This window comes from Biomphalaria glabrata, chromosome 6 (assembly GCF_947242115.1).
Source record: "Biomphalaria glabrata chromosome 6, xgBioGlab47.1, whole genome shotgun sequence".
Classification (NCBI taxonomy): Eukaryota; Metazoa; Mollusca; class Gastropoda; family Planorbidae; genus Biomphalaria; species Biomphalaria glabrata.
This window is the reverse complement of record NC_074716.1, coordinates 17825917-17846660: the sequence shown is the minus strand read 5'-3', so window position 1 is coordinate 17846660 and position 20744 is coordinate 17825917. Positions and strand designations below refer to the sequence as shown.

The window sequence follows — 20744 nt, the reverse complement described above, 5'->3', positions numbered from 1 at the left end:
GATGCTGGTAAGTGATACTGGTCTGTAGTTCCCTGGGATCAGATTTTTCTCCTTTTTTAAATAGGGAGGGGGTGTTATTAGCTTCTTTCCAGTCCCTTGGTACTCTGCCCTGGTTTAGAGATGCCTGAAAAAGTATTTTGAACACTGGTGCTAGCTCATTGCTTAGTTCTAACACTGGTGCTAGCTCATTGCTTAGTTCTAACACTGGTGCTAGCTCATTGCTTAGTTCTAACACTGGTGCTAGCTCATAGCTTAGTTCTAACACTGGTGCTAGCTCATTGCTTAGTTCTAACACTGGTGCTAGCTCATTGCTTAGTTCTAACACTGGTGCTAGCTCATTGCTTAGTTCTAACACTGGTGAGAGCTCATTGCTTAGTTCTAACACTGGTGCTAGCTCATTGCTTAGTTCTAACACTGGTGCTAGCTCATAGCTTAGTTCTAACACTGGTGCTAGCTCATTGCTTAGTTCTAACACTGGTGCTAGCTCATTGCTTAACACTGGTGTGAGCTCATTGCTTAGTTCTAACACTGGTGTGAGCTCATAGCTTAGTTCTAACACTGGTGCTAGCTCATTGCTTAGTTCTAACACTGGTGCTAGCTCATTGCTTAGTTCTAACACTGGTGCTAGCTCATTGCTTAGTTCTAACACTGGTGCTAGCTCATTGCTTAACACTGGTGTGAGCTCATTGCTTAGTTCTAACACTGGTGCTAGCTCATTGCTTAGTTCTAACACTGGTGCTAGCTCATTGCTTAACACTGGTGTGAGCTCATTGCTTAGTTCTAACACTGGTGCTAGCTCATTGCTTAGTTCTAACACTGGTGCTAGCTCATTGCTTAGTTCTAACACTGGTGCTAGCTCATTGCTGATCTATTTAAATACGTCTTGAATTGCACGTATTATTTATTTTGCTAAAAAATTACTTCATAATTTTAATTTTAATTTATTAATGAAGAAAGTTAAGTTAATACCATTTTCTCTTTAAAAAATGTAAATATGTCTATTAGCAAGGGTAGAGGCTTTATTAGTAAAACCCTGCGAGGCCTCACAGTCTGTTACATCAGTAAATCTGGCCCTGTCTACAGTAAATAATTTTACAAAATGTTTCACAGGATAGATTTTTTTTTTAAAACATTGTTAAATTTATTTCCAAATTTCCCGGTTATCAATCGATGTCGGGAAGCGGAATTGAATACATAATCCGAATTGTTTATAACACGACCTAACAGACATAATTAACATTTGTCATGGCTATCTATAAGAATGTCTGGTTCTGTGACATATTTATTTGGAGTGCAGCACTTTTGTCTTTTTTACATTTATGGTGAGGGCCAAAATTTTGCAGGCGTTGGCGAAGCTCTTTGGAAGGTCTTCTTCGTCTGAAGCATTTTATCTATCTAGGAAGCACCATATCAGCCACCAACGTAGATGAAGAGGTAGGCTTTCGTGTTGCATGTGCCAGTGCTGCTTTTGTCTAATTGATACCTTAATTAATTAAACCTTAAATGCACTATTTGTGTGTAGAATTACCCATTTTTTACCGGGACTTGGCAGTACAGTTTTGTAACACCCAGCTATAAGACAAATATTAGCAACTCTAATAGTCACAGAACACGTTTTGAAAGGGAGGTTCAACATTCACCCTGTACCCGCCACCCTCTTCCCACGCATGATTATCAGCTCCCCCCCCCCCTTCTAAGATAAACACAAGGACACGATTGAACAGCCCGACCACAGCAGTACACGAGATAGGGTTTAGGAATAGTATAAGAATGCATTACATTTCTAGCAATTAACAGAATGAATGTTGGGCCACTATGCTGTGCTGAAGGGTTCTGTTTTTTTTTAAATGCCACAATAAACTTCATTTTAAAATTGTCAAAAGGAATTTTAATTTGTTTATTTTATAAGATGACGGATTTCGTACCTTGACGCTTACATATATTTTTGGTGATAAAAATGTGTATATTTAAAAAGCATCAACACAGAACTGAAGTCCTTCCCACGCTAATTACTCCAGAACACTGATTAGCGTATGCATTTCTATAAATATATCATCAGGGTGTATTACTCTTAGAGCAGCACTGTTGAGCCACTTTATAGTTAAGCACCTCCATATCACTTCCAACAATGAAGTTGACCCAGGCTGTCAAGTGAAAGGAAACAAAAATACGTTCGCTTGTTGTTGTCCAGCCTTGTTTCGGCTACTGGCAGCCAGCTATAGTGGCTCAGTGGGTTACAAAGAAGCCTAATCAATTATTTACAAGTAGATGTGTTTGTACAGTGTACTATGTTTGAAAAATGTTTATCGAAACTGCCACGCAGATACCTATTATGTTACAATACTTCTTCTGGTCGGAAAGAGTTCCATTTTAGTCTGAAAGGTGTTCCACGACTTTGAATCATTTGACAATACATCCTTTAAGATATATACAAGGGCAAGTCTGGCTATTGTGTCTCCCTGAATGAGTTCCTCAATACAGATAACACATTCCACTTTGGAAGCACATCCTCGTTGTAGCTTCCACGAGGTTTTGTAAGATACATGACAAGATGGTACTCTATGTCAGCTGAGGCGCTATCTCTTTGGAACATAATGGACATTTGATGCCTTGCAACGCATGAAACAGGTGCATGGGGACAGGCAAAGAAGGGGTGAAGGGTGAAGGATCTACCCGCAAACAAACGGGCAACGTTATCAGGAGAACTGGAGTCTGAATCTGCAGAGCTGCTTCGATGTGTACCACCAGAGGCTCCAGATACAATCAAGGATCCAGGGTTTCCAGATTTGAAATTTCCAAGAATTCTGGTTCTAGCCCTCGACGATTGGCCTCAGCTCCTGGGCCATCGCTGGATCCTGTGGTGCTTGCAGAGTAAGTGCGCATGCGTGGTTGATTGTACTTAGTTTTAAGCACATGGTGATATTGCAGTTAAGACTAAGACTGCTTTATTGATCCTTATGGAAATTTGTTGTGATTACAAGGACTCATCTCTCATATACAGACAACGGCTGATACGTTGAATCTCTAAAACGCCTCTTGAAGGAGAATTAATTCGATGGAGATGGTTTAACTAGATATCTAGTATCCACAGCTTACGTAGGATACACTATCCCGCCTTTTTTCAATTTCAAGATCTCTTCTTATTCAGCTCTATACAAGTTACAGCAATAAACATATTTAACAAGTAAGAAAAAATATCTTGAGGGTTGTAGGTTATGAACTTTAAAATAACGTAAACATTTGATATTGATTGTATTGTGATCTTTAAAATATTTGATATTGATTGTATAGTGATCTTAAAAACACTTGATCTTGATTGTATAGTGATGTTAAAAACATTTGATCTTGATTGTACAATGATCTTTAAAAAAACATCTGATTTTGATTGCCCACTATGTAAAAAGAAAAAAAAACACCTGTTAAAATAAAAATCAATAGCCGTAGTTTTATCACCAGCAGATGTCGCTACATTAAGTTATATAAGTAAATCTGGTCACAGTTCAATAAACGCAAATGTATCGATACTAAACAATGAACAATAAAACTATAAAGAGATTCTTTAATTCTCTTCAACTCAAAGAGATCCTATAACCCAATAAATTACTGATGTTACTTCGAAAGAGAAGACAATTAAGTAGTACTATATTTTTTATGTACAAGGTAACTCAGGGATAACTAACAGCTAAAGTTTCGAGCTACTCACAAAGACATCGTGATTTGTATTTTCAGGGGGGTGGGGTGGGTGGGGGTGATGCAATTCTTAAAGGGACTAGTTCATGACTCAAACTCGTATCAGAATGACACGCTGAACAGCTTAGACCGCTACGTTTACTACAGAATCGATTGGATGCACTTTTGGTGTGTGCTTCAGGTAGTGTATCATGTGCTTCAGGTAGTGTATCATATCACGCCGTAACATATTGTGTCGTATCACAAGTAAGGTAATTTTTTTTTTTTGAAGTGTTGCTTCTTTTCGGTCCTTACTGAGTCTTCATTCAAACACATATAAAATCTACAAACACCTATACAATCTACAAACCCCTATAAGCTATACAAACACATACAAACTCTACAAACATCTATACCTCTACATAAACATATAAACTCAACTCTACTAAAGTATATAACCTTTAAAAGCATCTATAACCCCTAAAAACACATATAAACTCTAGAAACACTTTTAAACTCTACAAACACACATAAACTCTGCAAACACATAAACTCTACAAACACACATAAACTCTACAACATTTAAACTCCACAAACACACATAAACTCCACAAACACTTTTAAATTCTACAAACACTTTTAAACTCCTAAACACGCCGCTGAGGGAAAAATGATGGCACTAACAATTAACATTGCTTTGCAAGTCTTACTGTCACTCCGAGCATTAAGATTCAGACAAAATCAATCGTCTGCTCGTTAAACGACAATACAAGCAACCTGATACAATGTGTAGCCTTGACTCTTCATCACATATCTAAGGACAAACACGTAAGCAAATACAATGTTTATTAATTAGCAATGCAGTGGCCATATATTTATAAAACCTAATCCCCCTCCACAGGCCAACCTCTAGTAGCCTACCGTATTCTATATCCAGATGAGATGACAGTAGCCCAATTATCAAGTGAGCAGATTGATCTTAGAAGTTAGTAAAGAAATGTACAATTCAAATCATTTTTTTATTTTAATAGAACAAAACATGAACTTGTTAAGGATTGGCGGACATTGCATCTCAATACCTAAGTTTTTTGTTTTGTTTTTGTTTTAGACAGCACTCAAAGAACAATAGCAATATAAATACTACAATAATTACGAACCAAAGAAGATCTATGCTCAGAACTAATGAAGCTAAACGTACGGTGTTGTTTGAAGAAATCACCCCGTTTTTTTTTTGTCCACTGGGTTTCCAACTTTTTAATATTTAAAAATGTCACCGTTGTCTTAGTGTCTAAATGAAGACATGTAATTAGCCATAGTGAATATTTGATGAATAAGGCTGAGACTAACCTTTAAAAGAACACTTTCTAGAGCTGAACAGAAAACTTACTTCCGTCAAATATTGAACAAGTATACGTTACAAAATTCATCGTGATGTGTATGACACTTACAACAGAGTAAACTGGTTAAATATAAGCTCACAACTAAAACTGTATTAAATTTTATACATAAAATAAAAAAAAAAAAAACTAACTTTCTATTCATATTTTGGAATCGATTGACAAAACGTTGTAGTAATGGGACACTGATACTGATACCAAAATTGTTCTCAACTATTATTTTTATACCATCCACAGATATATATATATATATATATATATATATATATATATATAAGTAGGATGACTTGACATAGTATGCATGTATTGTCCAAAGTGGTTAACAGTAAAATTATTTTTCCCCTTTCAATTTAAATAACATAGTAAAATAGCGAATTGTTTTGTTGACGTCTGTTTATCTCTATGTATGCCTATTACAGATGTTCCTTCAAAAATAGATAACAATTAAGTCCTACGTGAATCTATGTGTTAAATCTAGTCGTGCATGTTAATTAGAGTCCTAAAATCTGCTAAGTTATTGCTTTTACTGACTGATTCAGGCTACCCATTCCATGCTCCTTTTGCACTTGGGAAGAAGGATCACATGTACGAATTTGTCCTAGTAAGCCCTATATGGAATAAGAATATGGAATAAGACATTTGCCTTTTTCTTTGTGTTTTTCTGAGTAGGCATTAATTTATTAGTTAAAGTTATGGTTCTGTATTTTATGGATCAGTGCTACTTTTCAATTTAGTTTTTTTTCTGGAAGTGTCTTTCTGAGTTGGCATTAATTAATTAGGTTGTTTTTTCATGTGAGTTATGCTTCAATGTTTTGGGATTACTTTTTATTTTAGTTTCTTTCTTGAAGGGTCACTAAATATGGTGATTTTACTAATGGGGCTACTCTAGTCAAATGGGAATATTCGTTTCTTATAAATCTCAGGGCTCTATTTCGCGCCTGTTCTAGTTTTTTTGTGTGTGTTTTCTTGGGTCCCAACAGTTTTTTTTTAAGATTAATTACTATAAATGTAATATTTGTTTCCTGCAATCACTCATTCGTAGACTAAATGATCTGATTGCTGTCCACAATGTTCTTTTGTTCGAACATGCGGCCATTATTGCGACATTATCTCTGCTCCTAAAGTAACTCTTTCGAGCAGCACGTGCCGATACATCACGTGTCTAGATTGATGTACACTTCTCCAGTAAGTCTCTGGCTAATGGCGTCTCATTAACTAAGTGGTAATTGTGCCAGCGGATCTCGCTTCTGACCACAATAGAGCGCCGTGTTTCTAGAATTGTCGATCTCATGCTTAGGAAGCTGTAGCTTGTAGAATTGTCGATCTCATGCTTAGGAAGCTGTAGCTTGTAGAATTGTCGATCTCATGCTTAGGAAGCTGTAGCTTGTAGAATTGTCGATCTCATGCTTAGGAAGCTGTAGCTTGTAGAATTGTCGATCTCATGCTTAGGAAGCTGTAGCTTGCATTCATTAAGTTTAACACAGAGATGTAGGAAAACACATTTTTAAACTTGATGAATATTGGGCAACAGGAATGCGAGTCTGGTCAACAGTACAAGTCCCAGTCCAAATCTAGCGGTTCCTAGAAAAGATAATGTTAATCAGTGACGTCCCTAGTGTTATATCACTACAGCTAGCTATGAGTGTCACGACCACCTCATGTCACCAGTTTCCAAAATAAACTTTACCAGTAAAAGCTATCGTTATTCTTAAACCTCAGACTGTTGTTCAGCTATCTAGCTAATGGTAATAGTTAATAACAGATATTTGCGTTTGAAGCCAAAAAAAAAGTATTTTCACGACACCCCTCGTAACCAGTAGACAGTCGAAACTAAACCTCACCAATACGCCTGAGGTTATGCTTTTTTTTTTTTAAATGTATTATTCTACATATTCTAGCATTTGCATCGAGTAATATAAAATCCTTTGCAAAACTTTTTAAAAATCTTTGGTTTCAGAATAGTATTTTCATTTCCAATGGTGCCAAATTTATACTTAACTTTCATTTTTTGCTTCATTATTGTTGTGACTAAAACTTGTTTTTTTTATCATTAGCTCTTATGTAATGCCCTGCTCTCTTAAACGAAACCCAAATAACACAAAGATGACCAGGTAATCATAATAGTAACAAAAAGAAGAATTCATAAAGAGAAAGTCACCTAAGCGATGATTACTATTTAGGTCCACTCAAAATTCAATTTCCTGAACTATGTATCGAATACTTCGAATAATTAAGCTTTATTTGTGACTGGCCACATTCAACTCACTGACCCTAAAAAACTAAATACTTTTAAAGAACTCACACAACATTTCACCCACTAGATTTGGTTGGGTAATTGCCCGTGGATTTAAAAGTCAGCCCCAAATTATACATGATTGCAGTAACTATGCGTCCAAGTTGGAGTTCATACTGTCACGTGACAATAAATCACGTGAGCCGAACGACCATGACATTTAACTTTTGAGTAAAAGAAGCGATGCCAGAAATGTAGCCGACCATTTTTTTATATAGAGATAAGTTTGAAACTAGTTAGATGAGCAACAGAGAGAGAGAGAGAGAGAGAGAGAGAGAGAGAGAGAGAGAGAGAGAGAGAGAGAGAGAGATGGAGAAAAACGAGAAAGCTTTCAGCTGTGGTCGAGTAGATCACGTGTTTGGAAAGATCCAACATGACTATGTTTCCGCTATTAGCTAACCTTAGACAAAATAGCACACTTTCACAAAGTAGATTCTTACATATCAAACATTTGTGGTTCAAAGTGATTCTAGGGTTAGAGTAATCTGCTATGACAACCTGAACATTAAAAACATAAAACAAACTAATAAGGCCTGGCTTCAAGTCCAAAGATTAATGAGGAATGCAGTATTTCCCGTGACTACTACACTAAATACAATCCTGAATGTAAGAACATGGGCAACAAACAGACTGCACTTGTAGAACAGTTCGAGAATAACATCCTTAAGAAATCTACAAAACAAAAAAAACGTCTTCAATTTATATGACAAGAATGAAGATGAAAAAGAATTTTGGGAAGATGGTATTAACATGCACTGAAATCTTAATGACATGAATGCCAGATGAATTGTTATTTATTACCTATAGTGAGTGATTTCTTTTGATTTTAATTTTACATATTCCAATGGTAATGTCAGTTCATTTTGTAATTTCTCAATATTTATTCATCGCAGTCAATATAGTATTTTAATATAATCCTGTCATCTTGACGTTGCTATGGCAGCTTGTAGTATTGAATATAAAAAAAATGGAAGCATCAGGTCTATTTATTCTTAAACATGACCAAGTTAGACCATTATAAAGTGATAGTCAGGTAAAGTCCTCACGCATCTAGCTTGTCGTCTGGAAATGCACCGTATAAATAAACAGAGATAATTGGGATTATTTCCCTTGGTGATCCAAGCCAAATGACATAGGTTAGTGCTATTTTTAGACACGATTTTTGTGTTTTCGACTCCATGCAAAACTCGAGAGGAAAGGCGTCCGGAAGTCGATCTAACATGAAAACAAGTTTCATTAAAAACATCGATGACGAAATAAAGCAGACGATACAATGTTACACAGACAACAACTCCTTAATGACGACTACGCGATCTGTATTGATTAGTGGCCGAAAGGCAAAGACTGGTCGAAAGCTTGACTGCCGGAGGTCCTAGGTTACTGGAGTTTTAAATATATTTTTTTTTACTTGTGCTTTAAAACATACGAGTACATAAAAAAAAAACAGACTTGTGGGTTTCCATAACTTCTCATAAAATTGTGTCGTCTGCTCTACAGATCTTAAAATCTCCAAGAGACATAATAAACGAGGGGGGAGGGATTTTTAAAAATAGTTATATCCTGAGTGGGCAATTATTGAAAAAGGAAAATAAATATCCCCTTTCAGACCTATAGGGCAGATAGTGTTAAGGTAATCTTTTTCTAATGAGGCACTATGGCTGAGCGCTTAGCTTCCGAAACGGGGTCCGGGGTTCGAAACCTGGTGAACATTGGGATTTTTAATTTCGGGATCTTCGGGCGCCTCTGAGTCCAACCAGCTCTAATGGGTACCTGACATTAGTTGGGGGAATAGTTAAGGCAGTTGGTCGTTGTGCTGGCCAGAAACAGATGACCTTGAGATCGTCAGTACTATAGACCACGAGGTCTGAAAGGAGAACTTTACTTTTAATTCTTTTTTTATGTTTATGAGCAGGGTGTCATGTGGCCAGCACAACGACCAATCGCCTTTACTTTCCCCAACTGAAGTTAGGTAATCATTTGTAACTCTTGTCTTCACAAACTATTTGGAACTGGAAGGGTAAGAGAAAAAGAGAGAGAAAGAGAGAGAGAGAGAAAGCGAGAGGGAGACAGACAGACAGACAACGAGAGAAAGAAGGAAAGAGAGTAGAGAACGGAAGAGTTGAGATGAAGACAGAAGTTGGAACAAAAGATCTAGAACAGAACATCAAAGTATTTTCTTGAGTATTCAATGAAAACTGTTATTTTACATCTTTCTGTCTCCAAAATGTAACAACACGTGACGTCGTAGGCTGTTGGTGTCTATGTACCACGTGGTATATACACATCTTACTTTCAAAACAAACCCTGGAGGTATAAGACTTGGAGTAGTTTTGGTAAGACAGTTGTCAACTCTCAGCACGCAATGTTTAAAAGACAAAAATACAACACTATTGCATAAATATAGTTCAGGGGCCAGGTGGCTGAGCGGTAAAAGGCTTAGCTTCCGAACCGGGGGTCCCGGGTTCGAATCCTGGTGAAGACTGGGATTTTTATTTTCGGGATCTTCGGACATTGACATGGGTAACTGGAGTGTGTGTGTGTGTTTCTATGGTCAGCGATGGTTATGAATAATGCAAAATGTGGCATTGTCGTCAGCAGTCTTAGGTAGGAGAGACAACTCCAGAACGCCAGAGTGAAAAGACGTGTTTTTGTACTGAGTTAGATTTTATTCAAAAATACTATTTTTTAGATTATTACTAATAGTTATTAGTCTATATTCTAATAAATGTTATAAACAATATTGTTCACTAAGAAGTTATTTTAAGCTTTACAAGTGAAGATATAATACGCTTATAGCAGTTTAGTTGTTTACCAGCAACTCGGTGCTATACGTCAACGACTGTCCAACAACAAATATGTTATGAATATTCTAATAAAAACATTTTTTAGGTCCCTAACATACGTTTCCTATGTATTTAACATTCCCTTGAATGAGAACCTCGTTTTTTTTCTTCTTTTTAAACGTAAGGTTCTTCTAGATAGTATGTACACGTGGGAAACATGGCCAGTACAGGGACGTTGTGTTTATGTAAATACGAAGGGATGCCAGGTCGTGTGACTATGCGCTCTGGACTGTCGTCTATGTGGACTCCTGTTCGAATAGTTCCACGACAATAGATTCATCCGACAAATGATTCGCCCGACAAATGGTTAACCTGACAAATGGTTCACAAGACAATTGGTTCACACGACAATTGATTCACCCGACAAATGGTTCACACGACAATTAGTTCACCCGACAAATGATTCACCCGAGAAATGGTTCACCTGACAAATGGTTCACAGAGAACTGTTTCACCGACATTTGGCTGACTAGACATGGTTCACACCACAACTGGCTCACCCAGATTTGGTTCATTGACTGTTGGTTCAGAAAGCAAGTAAATTACTATTTTCTTTCAAAAACACAGGCTAGCATGATGAGTTATACATAGATTAACACAGGATGACTTGTAATGTATGTACAACATAACTATTACTTTTGTTTTTAATATATCTGGAAGTGATTTAAATCAATAAAACTGAAATAAACAAATGAAAGTGAAGTGAATCAATGAAAGTGAAGTAAATCAATGGCAGTGAAGTGAATCAATGAAAGTGAAGTGAATCAATGAAAGTGAAGTGAATCAATGAAAGTGAAGTAAATCAATGAAAGTGAAGTGAATCAATGAAAGTGAAGTGAATCAATGAAAGTGAAGTGAATCAATGGAAGTGAAGTAAATCAATGGAAGTGAAGTGAATCAATGGAAATGAAGTGAATCAATGGAAATGAAGTGAATCAATGAAAGTGAAGTGAATCAATGGAAGTGAAGTGAATCAATGGAAGTGAAGTGAATCAATGAAAGTGAAGTGAATCAATGAAAGTGAAGTGAATCAATGGAAATGAAGTGAATCAATGAAAGTGAAGTGAATCAATGAAAGTGAAGTGAATCAATGAAAGTGAAGTGAATCAATGAAAGTGAAGTGAAATTGTTCAAAGTTTTAAAAAACGTAGTCAGTGCTATCATATAAACCAAGATTGTTGAGAACAAAAGAGACACAGACATCCAAGCTCAATATAACGACCCTAATTAAAACTGAACATGGTATTATCAAATAGAATTATTTCTATTCTTAACCTATATGTTTAAAAAGGTTGCACAAGATTTTATATTACTATATGCAAATGAAAGACTATGTAGATAGCTACCTTTCAATAAGCACGAGATTTGTTTGAATTTGCTTCCAAACATGGCTTGGTTTACTAATATCTGCATTATTAGAGAAGGAGAGAGAGAGACAGACAGAGAGAAACAGAGGGTAAAGAGAAGGTGAGAGAGAGAGAGAGAGAAAGGGAGAGGATGGTCCACCAGCGATGCCTGTGACGGCAAACATGGATCGATATATGTGTGTGGCTGTGTAACCATGCCAGAAACTCTAAAACTCATCGATAACTCCCAGGCATCGATCCAGCAGGAGAGAGTTCCCAGCTAGAAAATGTGCTAGTCTGACACAAATAAGAACACTGATCTACGAGGCCATTAACTTTGCATAAAGACACTGACAGTTGTGCTCATTCTTATGAAGCTTTTTGTTTTTTTTAATATCACACATTTAGGACATAGCAGACATAATTTAGTGTGCTTTTTGCAATACCTCTATTCAAGTCAGAACTTCATGAAAGACGGGTGGGCGGAACCTAAACGCTAATATCGAAAACGGCTCTAACCATTTTCTAGACATTAAACAGTTGCTGTATATTGCTGAGAAAAGATTTTCTTGCTCGTTCTATATGGAGGAAAACTCTAGTTTGACCTTTTAAAGTTAAAATTAAATGTAAATTTGGCTTGGGTTAGCTACTAAATTTAGATCTCGAGCCTACATCAGTTTTGAAAGTACGTTCTTGAAAGGGTATCACGTTCGGGAATTTCCGAATGTAAGACATAAATAGCTGTTAATTGGTCAGGACAATGGTGCGCATCGTTTTCTAAGTCTAGATTTAAAGGCCTGGATCTATATCATTGGAATTATTCAAGAAAAAAAAACCCAGTTGATTATTAAATATAATGTTGCTTTATGTTTATTGATAGATTATCTAAGCTTTGATTACAATTTCACGTAAATCTAATAACCTATAGATTACGTCTAGATTCTAGAAGTAGATCTATATCTAAACAAGATCTTAAAGACCAACTGAAGAGGTTTTGGGGTCAATCAGAGAAACCGTTTCAATACTTGTTTTCTGTAATATAATGCTTAAAAAACATGTATACGAAATATTTTCTATTTTCGACGTGTAATAAAGGGACCAATAGATAATTGGTTTCTTATACAATGCCCGCTAGCCTGATAGGTAGAATCGTTCGATTAAAAAGCTGACGAGACAGAGATAAGAGAGAGAGAGAGAGAGATAAGAGAGAGATAAGAGAAAGAGAGATAAGAGAAAGATTAGAGACAGAGATAAGAGACAGGCATTAGAGATAAGAGATATAAGAGACAAAGTTAAGAGACAGAAATAAGAGACAGAGATAAGAGACAGAGATGAGGCTCATCATGAAAGAGAGAAACGAATATAGAAGAGGAAATACAAATGTAAGCTTTTCTATAGAAAACATTGAGGGCGAGAAAGAGGAAGGGGAAATGAGAGAGAGAGAGAGAGAGAGAGAGAGAGAGAATGAGAAACAAGAAACAACGTTAAAAAAAATATTCCGAGTCAACATTTTCTCGCCATTATTAATCAGCACTCCATCCATCCACCAATGTTACTTTTGTTTTGTAGGGATTAGTGGTACTTCAACTTTTTTTTTTTGGCCTATTAATGTGACTAACGGTAGTTAACTGTAGGCATCTTACATGCCTATAAAATGGGTAGGCTGGCTTAAAATATTGTGGATTTACAAATGTAGCGATATTTTCGTTTTAGATAACAATAAGCAATGGACATTTTTAAATATTTGAAATTAAAACAAGGCATGACGTAGAGAGTTTCAGGTGCTGCGCCAAACACTCCAGTCTGTATTCCCTTTAGGTGAAAATGTGTTCCATGTTGACATATTCTCAATCATCAATCGTGAATGCAAGTGTGTGTGTGTGTGTTTCCGCTTCATAAGACCGAATTACCACCAGATGTTACTGACAATGAATGCAGTGTATCCGCAGACACATCAGAGAGTCATACTGCTAATGAAGTGGGAGAGGAGAAACAGGAAATCATTACATTTCAATCAAGAATTTTTATCTGTAGTGATTTGGATTAAATAACAACGGTCACCTGATGTAGTGGTTTTGCTTATGTTGTGTAATGAACGCAAAAATTCTTTTTAAATATTAATTTGAACAAAGTGAAAACATGAAACTTGCATGATTACTAGTAAAAAGTGTACATTCTACATATAGATCTGTTCTATGTGAGAACTCAATTGAATCTGAGAGAGTTCTCAAAACTAAACTCTGCTATTCATTAATCGTAGAGACTGAGCTTAGTAAGGACTGAACATTGCAATATTTCTTAGGAACTACATTAATGATTATAATCCTAGATCTAGAATAATCTAGATACTTGATATGTTTATTTTTGTTTTCCACAGGCCTTTTAAAGCAACTGACCTAAATAACGTGGGTTAAATTAATTATATTTATCTAATTATATGCTGTTATAGAAGACAACTGATGAAAACAGAACGTACTTTGTGGAACGCACTTTTTAGACTAAGCCCTAAGGTTATTTAATAATGCAATTTTATGCAAGAAACTTTTTTTTCCACCTTAAACAACGCCAGTAACTTGGCTCTAACAAAAACGTCATCAGCAATGTCAGTGGCATTGAAAAAAAAAAGACTAATGAACTGGTTCACGGTACAACGAATCGATTGACTTCTAAGTGTTTCAGCATTGAACTTGTTTTCAGAGCTGCCCGCCATCTTTCCCACCACACCAGTTCACACTTCCCACGTGTAGACAAAGTGAATGATGCATTTCAACATCTTTATGTTGCACTAATCATGGTCTTCAACGTCCTCATATGTCATTAGAACAGAGTCGAAGGCAATTAAAGTGTTCATTTGACTGTCAACAAATGTGCAGGAGTGCTGCTGGAGGTTTCTGTGATGAATTGAGTTTCAAATAGACAGATCACAGAGCCGGATTGCAAAAAGGGGTGGTGGGGGGTGGGGATTAAATCTAGATATCCACTACACCCAGTCAAATTGTGCTATTTGTAAACAGTGGGCTGGGGAAGAAGGGGTTGTGCATATACATAATAAAATGATCGATTGGTGAAGACAAAACTAACAAGGTTGACTACTGCACTAAACGTTCAAAGTAAACAGGTGAAAACTGTTGCATTTGTGCTCTTGATGCATGTATGTTGATTCAGCCTTACAATAAGTCTTACCAAGGCTGAAATCCTGACACAAAACGTAGCCGAGATACGTATTGGAAGGTTGGAGCTAATATCTCGTACTTTGAGATCTGAATAACAGCAGCAGAACTGAGAAACAATGCTAAATTATCAGGAAGCAATGCTGGGCATTATTGATCGTTTGAACAGAAATGTCGTAATGGTGTCTGATTTTGATTGTTTGGAAATAAAACTAGATAAAAATAGGAGGAGTAAATATATCCGGGCGTAACCAAAGCAGCTACAACAAATACCAGACATTACAAATACTAGGTGTAACAAATACCAACTGAGACAGGAATTTAAAGTGCAATATATAAATAAAACCTTTATATTATACATTTAGTTTCAAATCTTAACAAGACTCGAGGCGAAGTTTGTATTTAATATGCGTCTTCCAAATATTGTACTAAAAAGTTCATCACACAGCTCAACTAAAAAGAAAATTATTTCACAAATAGTCATTGAGAAAACAACAGAAAATCTGCTCAGTACATCATCTGAAAGGGTAACTCATCTTACTTTTTTTTTTTACTTTACTAAATCTGCTTGGCAAATAAAAATTCTTCAAAAATAATATATGGAGCCTGACAAGATGCTAGCCAGGAGATATACATGACATTAAGACCTATTTATAGCAACAGAAAGGTCACATTCAAACGATGTCATAGAACTGAGGGAAGGAAATAATGTGTTTTAAAATAACGAGAGGCAGGCGACCCAAAGACAGACTACAAATGACTTGATACTGTAGAAGAACGCATGCTAGAACTGGGCAAGGAGACGAGAGGCTTCAGGAGAGATCTGAATAGAAAGATGAGCTGAAGCCAGTCAGGGTTATCCATGGGTTGGATCGATTTAAAAAAAAAAACAACTTCTTTGTAGTTTTAAATTGTAGGCCTACTATTGTATTGCATTTAAAGATCGAATCTTCATGCATACATTTTTGTTGATTGTAATCTTTATTGATCCAACGTATAATTAGAACAAATCGATTCCCTTTTCTCTTTCTCCTGACAAACACAAGGAAAGAAATTAATCACCTGACCTCTATTCAGGACAGGGAATTTGTTTGTTTGTTTGTTCTGAGATGTTACAATCTTTGCCACAGCTCGCGCAATGTCGAAGAAAATTTCAGATAAAACAAATAATCAGATTACGTCATTATTGGGCAAAGATTACAACAGTGTGAATCAAGAAACACAACTTGAGTAGAATATAAAGAAATGACTAGCTATAAACTTTGTTTATGCTCCTTAGTATTAATAGTCACTGATTAAATTTAGTGACAATAAAATAACATTTCATTTATTTAAATTACATTAAATACCCAAGATACTTCGTAAACATAGACTGAAAGGGTAAAAACAACGCTACAAGAATGAAGTCTTAAGCGTCCACAACTTTCTGCTAACATTATTTCACATAGATTTAGATACCCAGTATTAGCAGTATAGGATATTCTGACAACACTATTTCACATTGGTATAGATAACCAGTATAGGATATTCTGCTAACACTATTTTACATAGGTTTAGATACCCAGTAGAGGATATTCTGCTAACACTATTTTACATAGGTTTAGATACCCAGTAGAGGATATTCTGCTAACACTATTTTACATAGGTTTAGATACCCAGTAGAGGATATTCTGCTAACACTATTTTACATAGGTTTAGATACCCAGTAGAGGATATTCTGCTAACACTATTTTACATAGGTTTAGATACCCAGTAGAGGATATTCTGCTAACACTATTTCACATAGGTTTAGATACCCAGTAGAGGATATTCTGCTAACACTATTTCACATTGGTATAGATAACCAGTATAGGATATTCTGCTAACACTATTTCACATAGATTTAGATACCCAGTATAGGATATTCTGCTACACTATTTCACATAGGTTTAGATACCCAGTAAAGGATATTCTGCTACACTATTTCACATAGGTTTAGATACCCAGTAAAGGATATTCTGCTAACACTATTTCACATAAATTTAGATACCCAGTAGAGGATATTCTGCTACACAATTTCACATAAGTTTAGATACCCAGTAGAGGATATTCTGCTAACACTATTTCACATAGGTTTAGATACCCAGTAGAGGATATTCTGCTAACACTATTTCACATAGGTTTAGATACCCAGTAGAGGATATTCTGCTAACACTACTTCACATAGGTTTAGATACCTAGTATAGAAGAATAGAAAAAAATGAATTGACTATAAAAAGAAAGGAAATGATATTGTTTTTAATAACAGGGGAGAGCATAGAAATAGTTCAAACTTTTCAGTACCTTGGAACTGTCTTTGACGATATACAACGTTTCACTGCAAACACAGATTACTTCACAAACACACAGATTACATCACACCATACAGATTACATCACAAACACAGATGACATCACACCATACAGATTACATCACAAACACAGATTACATCACATACACAGATTACATCACAAACACACAGATTACATCACACCATACAGATTACACCACAAACAAAGATTACATCACACACACAGATTACATCACAAACAAAGATTACATCACCACAAGTTAGACAACAAAGATAAGGGTTACAAGGCAATGTGCCCTCCTTAACGAGAAAGAGTCCTGTCAATGTCTTACCATGCTGACATCTGCAGTATCTTGAGTTACAACAGCTATGCCTGATTTGGCAATCTGAACATTAACAATAAAACTTTATAAAATTCTCAATGAATTGAGATCATTGACAACAAACAAGCGGGACTAGGACACCTTTCTAAGAAAGCTAAAAGTATTTTCAGCATAAAAACACCCTCTGAGTCAGGATTCTATTTTACCATGACTAAGAGCCCAATTAAAAACAAAAACACACACACGAATTTGTTTTGTTTCGTTGGTAATGAACTCATTGAATAAAATGTTACGTACTGTTGTAAATGTCACATGTAATGTTGAAGAGAAACTGATCTGAACGTATGTGTGCTTTCGTATCAATTGTTTGCTCTTCTAATGCATGGTATGTGTCAAGTAGAATTGTCAAACACATTTCCTCAAGGATATTATCTCTTCTTAATTACCAACATTATTTTTTTACTAAAACTATCTTCCGCCCCCTCCTCTTTTCTCCCGACAAACAAATTTTGTAAAGAATGGCTGAGATAGTCTAAACATAGTGTTACTTAAAATGGTCAAATCCTGGAAACGTGTTGACATAAAGTCACTTGTACAAAATTAAACTATCAGATGAAGTCGAACTATGGTTTGGGATTAGGGTGCAATATGTAGCGAATCCAACCATCAACTCATTGTAATGTTAGCATAGTCCAGTGCATCTTGACCCTTAGTGAATTCATGGATATTCGCAAGGAACGGTACGGCCTTTGTGGGAGGTGGATACCTGCTAACGGTTTCAAGTTGAGTATTACAGTTAGGTGCTGCCATTCATTATGTGCTAAATATTATCTGTTACTAAATTTTAGATGCTAACTGAGACAATTTTTAATTGCTTTTTTAATTGCTACCGCTTAGGTGTTGAATACTACATGATTCAGTCTGAATGGGATCCCGAATTGTAAAGCATAGCCTCCATTAGGATCCGAGACCACGACTGTCAGATTAACAGTTAAACATTTATCTCGCTTAACGTTCCACAAAATATAGTTGGCGGGTACCATAAATAGACTTAATTTAAAAATGGAAACACATTTCCTAACTTTCTAAGCGGTGAGTTCCAGAAAAACAAGGGACGCTATCGTGTTCACACTTTACCCATGCCATCCTGCCCAAAGCTACGTGTCTGACATTTTTTCCCCCTCCAGGTTTCATTCTGGGTGTGAGTGACAGGACGTGGGCCGATATTGGCCGTTAGCACACGAACTGGCCATATGGTAGAATGGATTTTTTTTTGTTGGTTGCAGTAAGCTATTTTAAGAACCCGAACTGTTGAGAACTAAACTCTACAAGATGAAGTCTCAGTCTGGTATAAAGATACACATTATGTTGTCATGCACACGGAAAACTTACCAAGTTTAGGTTGGGGGAGGAGCGATGAGGGAGAGAATAAAAGCAAGGCAAGGGAAACAAATCTGTATCAGATAAAATAAACAAGTCAAAACAAAAAGGTAGAAGGGTCCTTTGTGTCTCAATATGTCACTTTATTAATGACTGTTTAAAATAGACATCTAATTTTAATTCTAATGTAGTCACGTGTTTCCAAAACTACCCTTCAAAGCAAGCATAATACTTACTATATTTTGCTTGTTGCTCTATTCTTGGCATAGTACGCAGTATTAATGACAAATTATAATGAAACTAAATGTGAAGGATTTAAATGCGACCCATTCCATGTACATTAATGATCAAACACAGAGTTCTGTTCCATACTCTCCACTACACGTATTTATAAAAAAAATACTATCAGATGTAATGTAGCGCAGACTACAGCCTTGCAGCCTCATTATCGGGAGGCCAACTACCTGACAGCAATGTTGAGATTTAGCCACACGACAATATGTCTGTCGGGGTAATACTGAATGAGTCTGAGAGGGAGAAATACAGACTGACCAGGGAGCTGGATAAGGGGGGTGGGGAGCTTGTATGGCTGAACTAAGTGACAGAGGATCAGTGGGTAACATTGGTTTGGCATTTAGGTTTGTGTCAGTAGAGGTCTGCCACACGTGACTCGAGCAGCAGCTATGGAAGCTTTTCATAATCTTGTCATCACTGTAACAGAATTGATAGGCATCAAGGTCAAAGGTCAGTCTTTAAGAAGTGTTGACCGAATGAAAAACTGCTAACAATTTTATTTTAATAAAAATTAAAGAAAAAAAAATCCAGGCAGGTTAGAATGTCAGGACTTCGAGAATTATTGTCGTCGTTCCTACATCAGGATCTTTAAATAGTAAGCCTCTAGTGTGCTCGTACATTTGTATGAAGGACGGAGTAAGATTGGATTGTTGCATTGTAGTTATTAGCAGTTTGCAATTCATACTGTTTAGAACCATACGTAAAGGATACCTACTACAGTTTGTTAACCCAAAAGGTTAAAGGTTCTTTGAATTCATTTTCACTACTCCAATGTTCACAAGCGAAATGAAAGGTTTTTGAAATCTGAGATTTAGAGAAAAATAAAACCTTTGGTCATTAGACTGGACCGGCGATATCCTCGTTAACTGAGCTCTGCTATACATGTTTAGGTCTCAAGGTACAAGCTATTGTCTTAATATATTGTAAACAACAACAATGATATAAGGTCTCTCTAAAACGGTTAAAATAACAGAAAATCTCTCATTAAACTTCTCTTGGCTTAGCACTAAACGAATGTATCGATAGATAGCGTGAACATCTAGCGTTCTAGACATTGTCACGATACATGTCCTTGACCTCATCATCGGTAGTAAGTATCACAAATGACAAGAACTGGTGTACTAAACATTTAAGTATGGTTCTCAGACTTTACATTAATTACAATCCCACCCACCATGGCCATCAACCTTTTCTTTTTTTAAATCATTTTAAATACTGGAAGTAGCGACCATTTCTTTACCACAGAATAATAAACTTCTTTGTGGGAACTCTTCTATAAATAGTGTACAAATGATTAAAATGTGAATTGGTTATCCAGTTCTTATTCTTCGTTGGTATAAATAGAATAGCCGATGAAAGATTGGTGTTGAATTGATGATGGATTAATGTTGAATTGATGTTAATGTTGAATTGATGTTAATGTTGAATTGATGTTAATGTTGAATTGATGTTATATACTGAAGACGTTAAAGAAATAATTTGAGTTTATCTTGTTAGTATGTCATTGTAAGTATGAATTAAAACTATATCTGACTGGACAATTCTGGTCATTGAGGAACGAGGGATACCAGCTCTCAACAACTCGTGGGAACTTTCGTCAATGGCCATTGAGAAAATATTTTATTAAAATTATTTTTTTTAACAACCCCCTCAAAAACACACACCCACACACAAAATGCAAGTTAAGAAAGGAAGATTAT

At 36.0% G+C, this 20744-nt stretch overlaps 1 protein-coding gene and 1 pseudogene across 3 annotated transcripts in view; both read right to left on the bottom strand.

Annotated features, from left to right (window-relative positions):
• The window catches only part of LOC106058703 (synaptotagmin-1), a 56130-nt gene that overhangs the window by 17735 nt on the left and 17651 nt on the right, over positions 1-20744 (bottom strand). The gene's annotated exons all lie outside the window — the stretch shown is intronic.
• LOC106058681 (E3 ubiquitin-protein ligase znrf2-like) lies at positions 2371-19017 on the bottom strand (annotated as a pseudogene).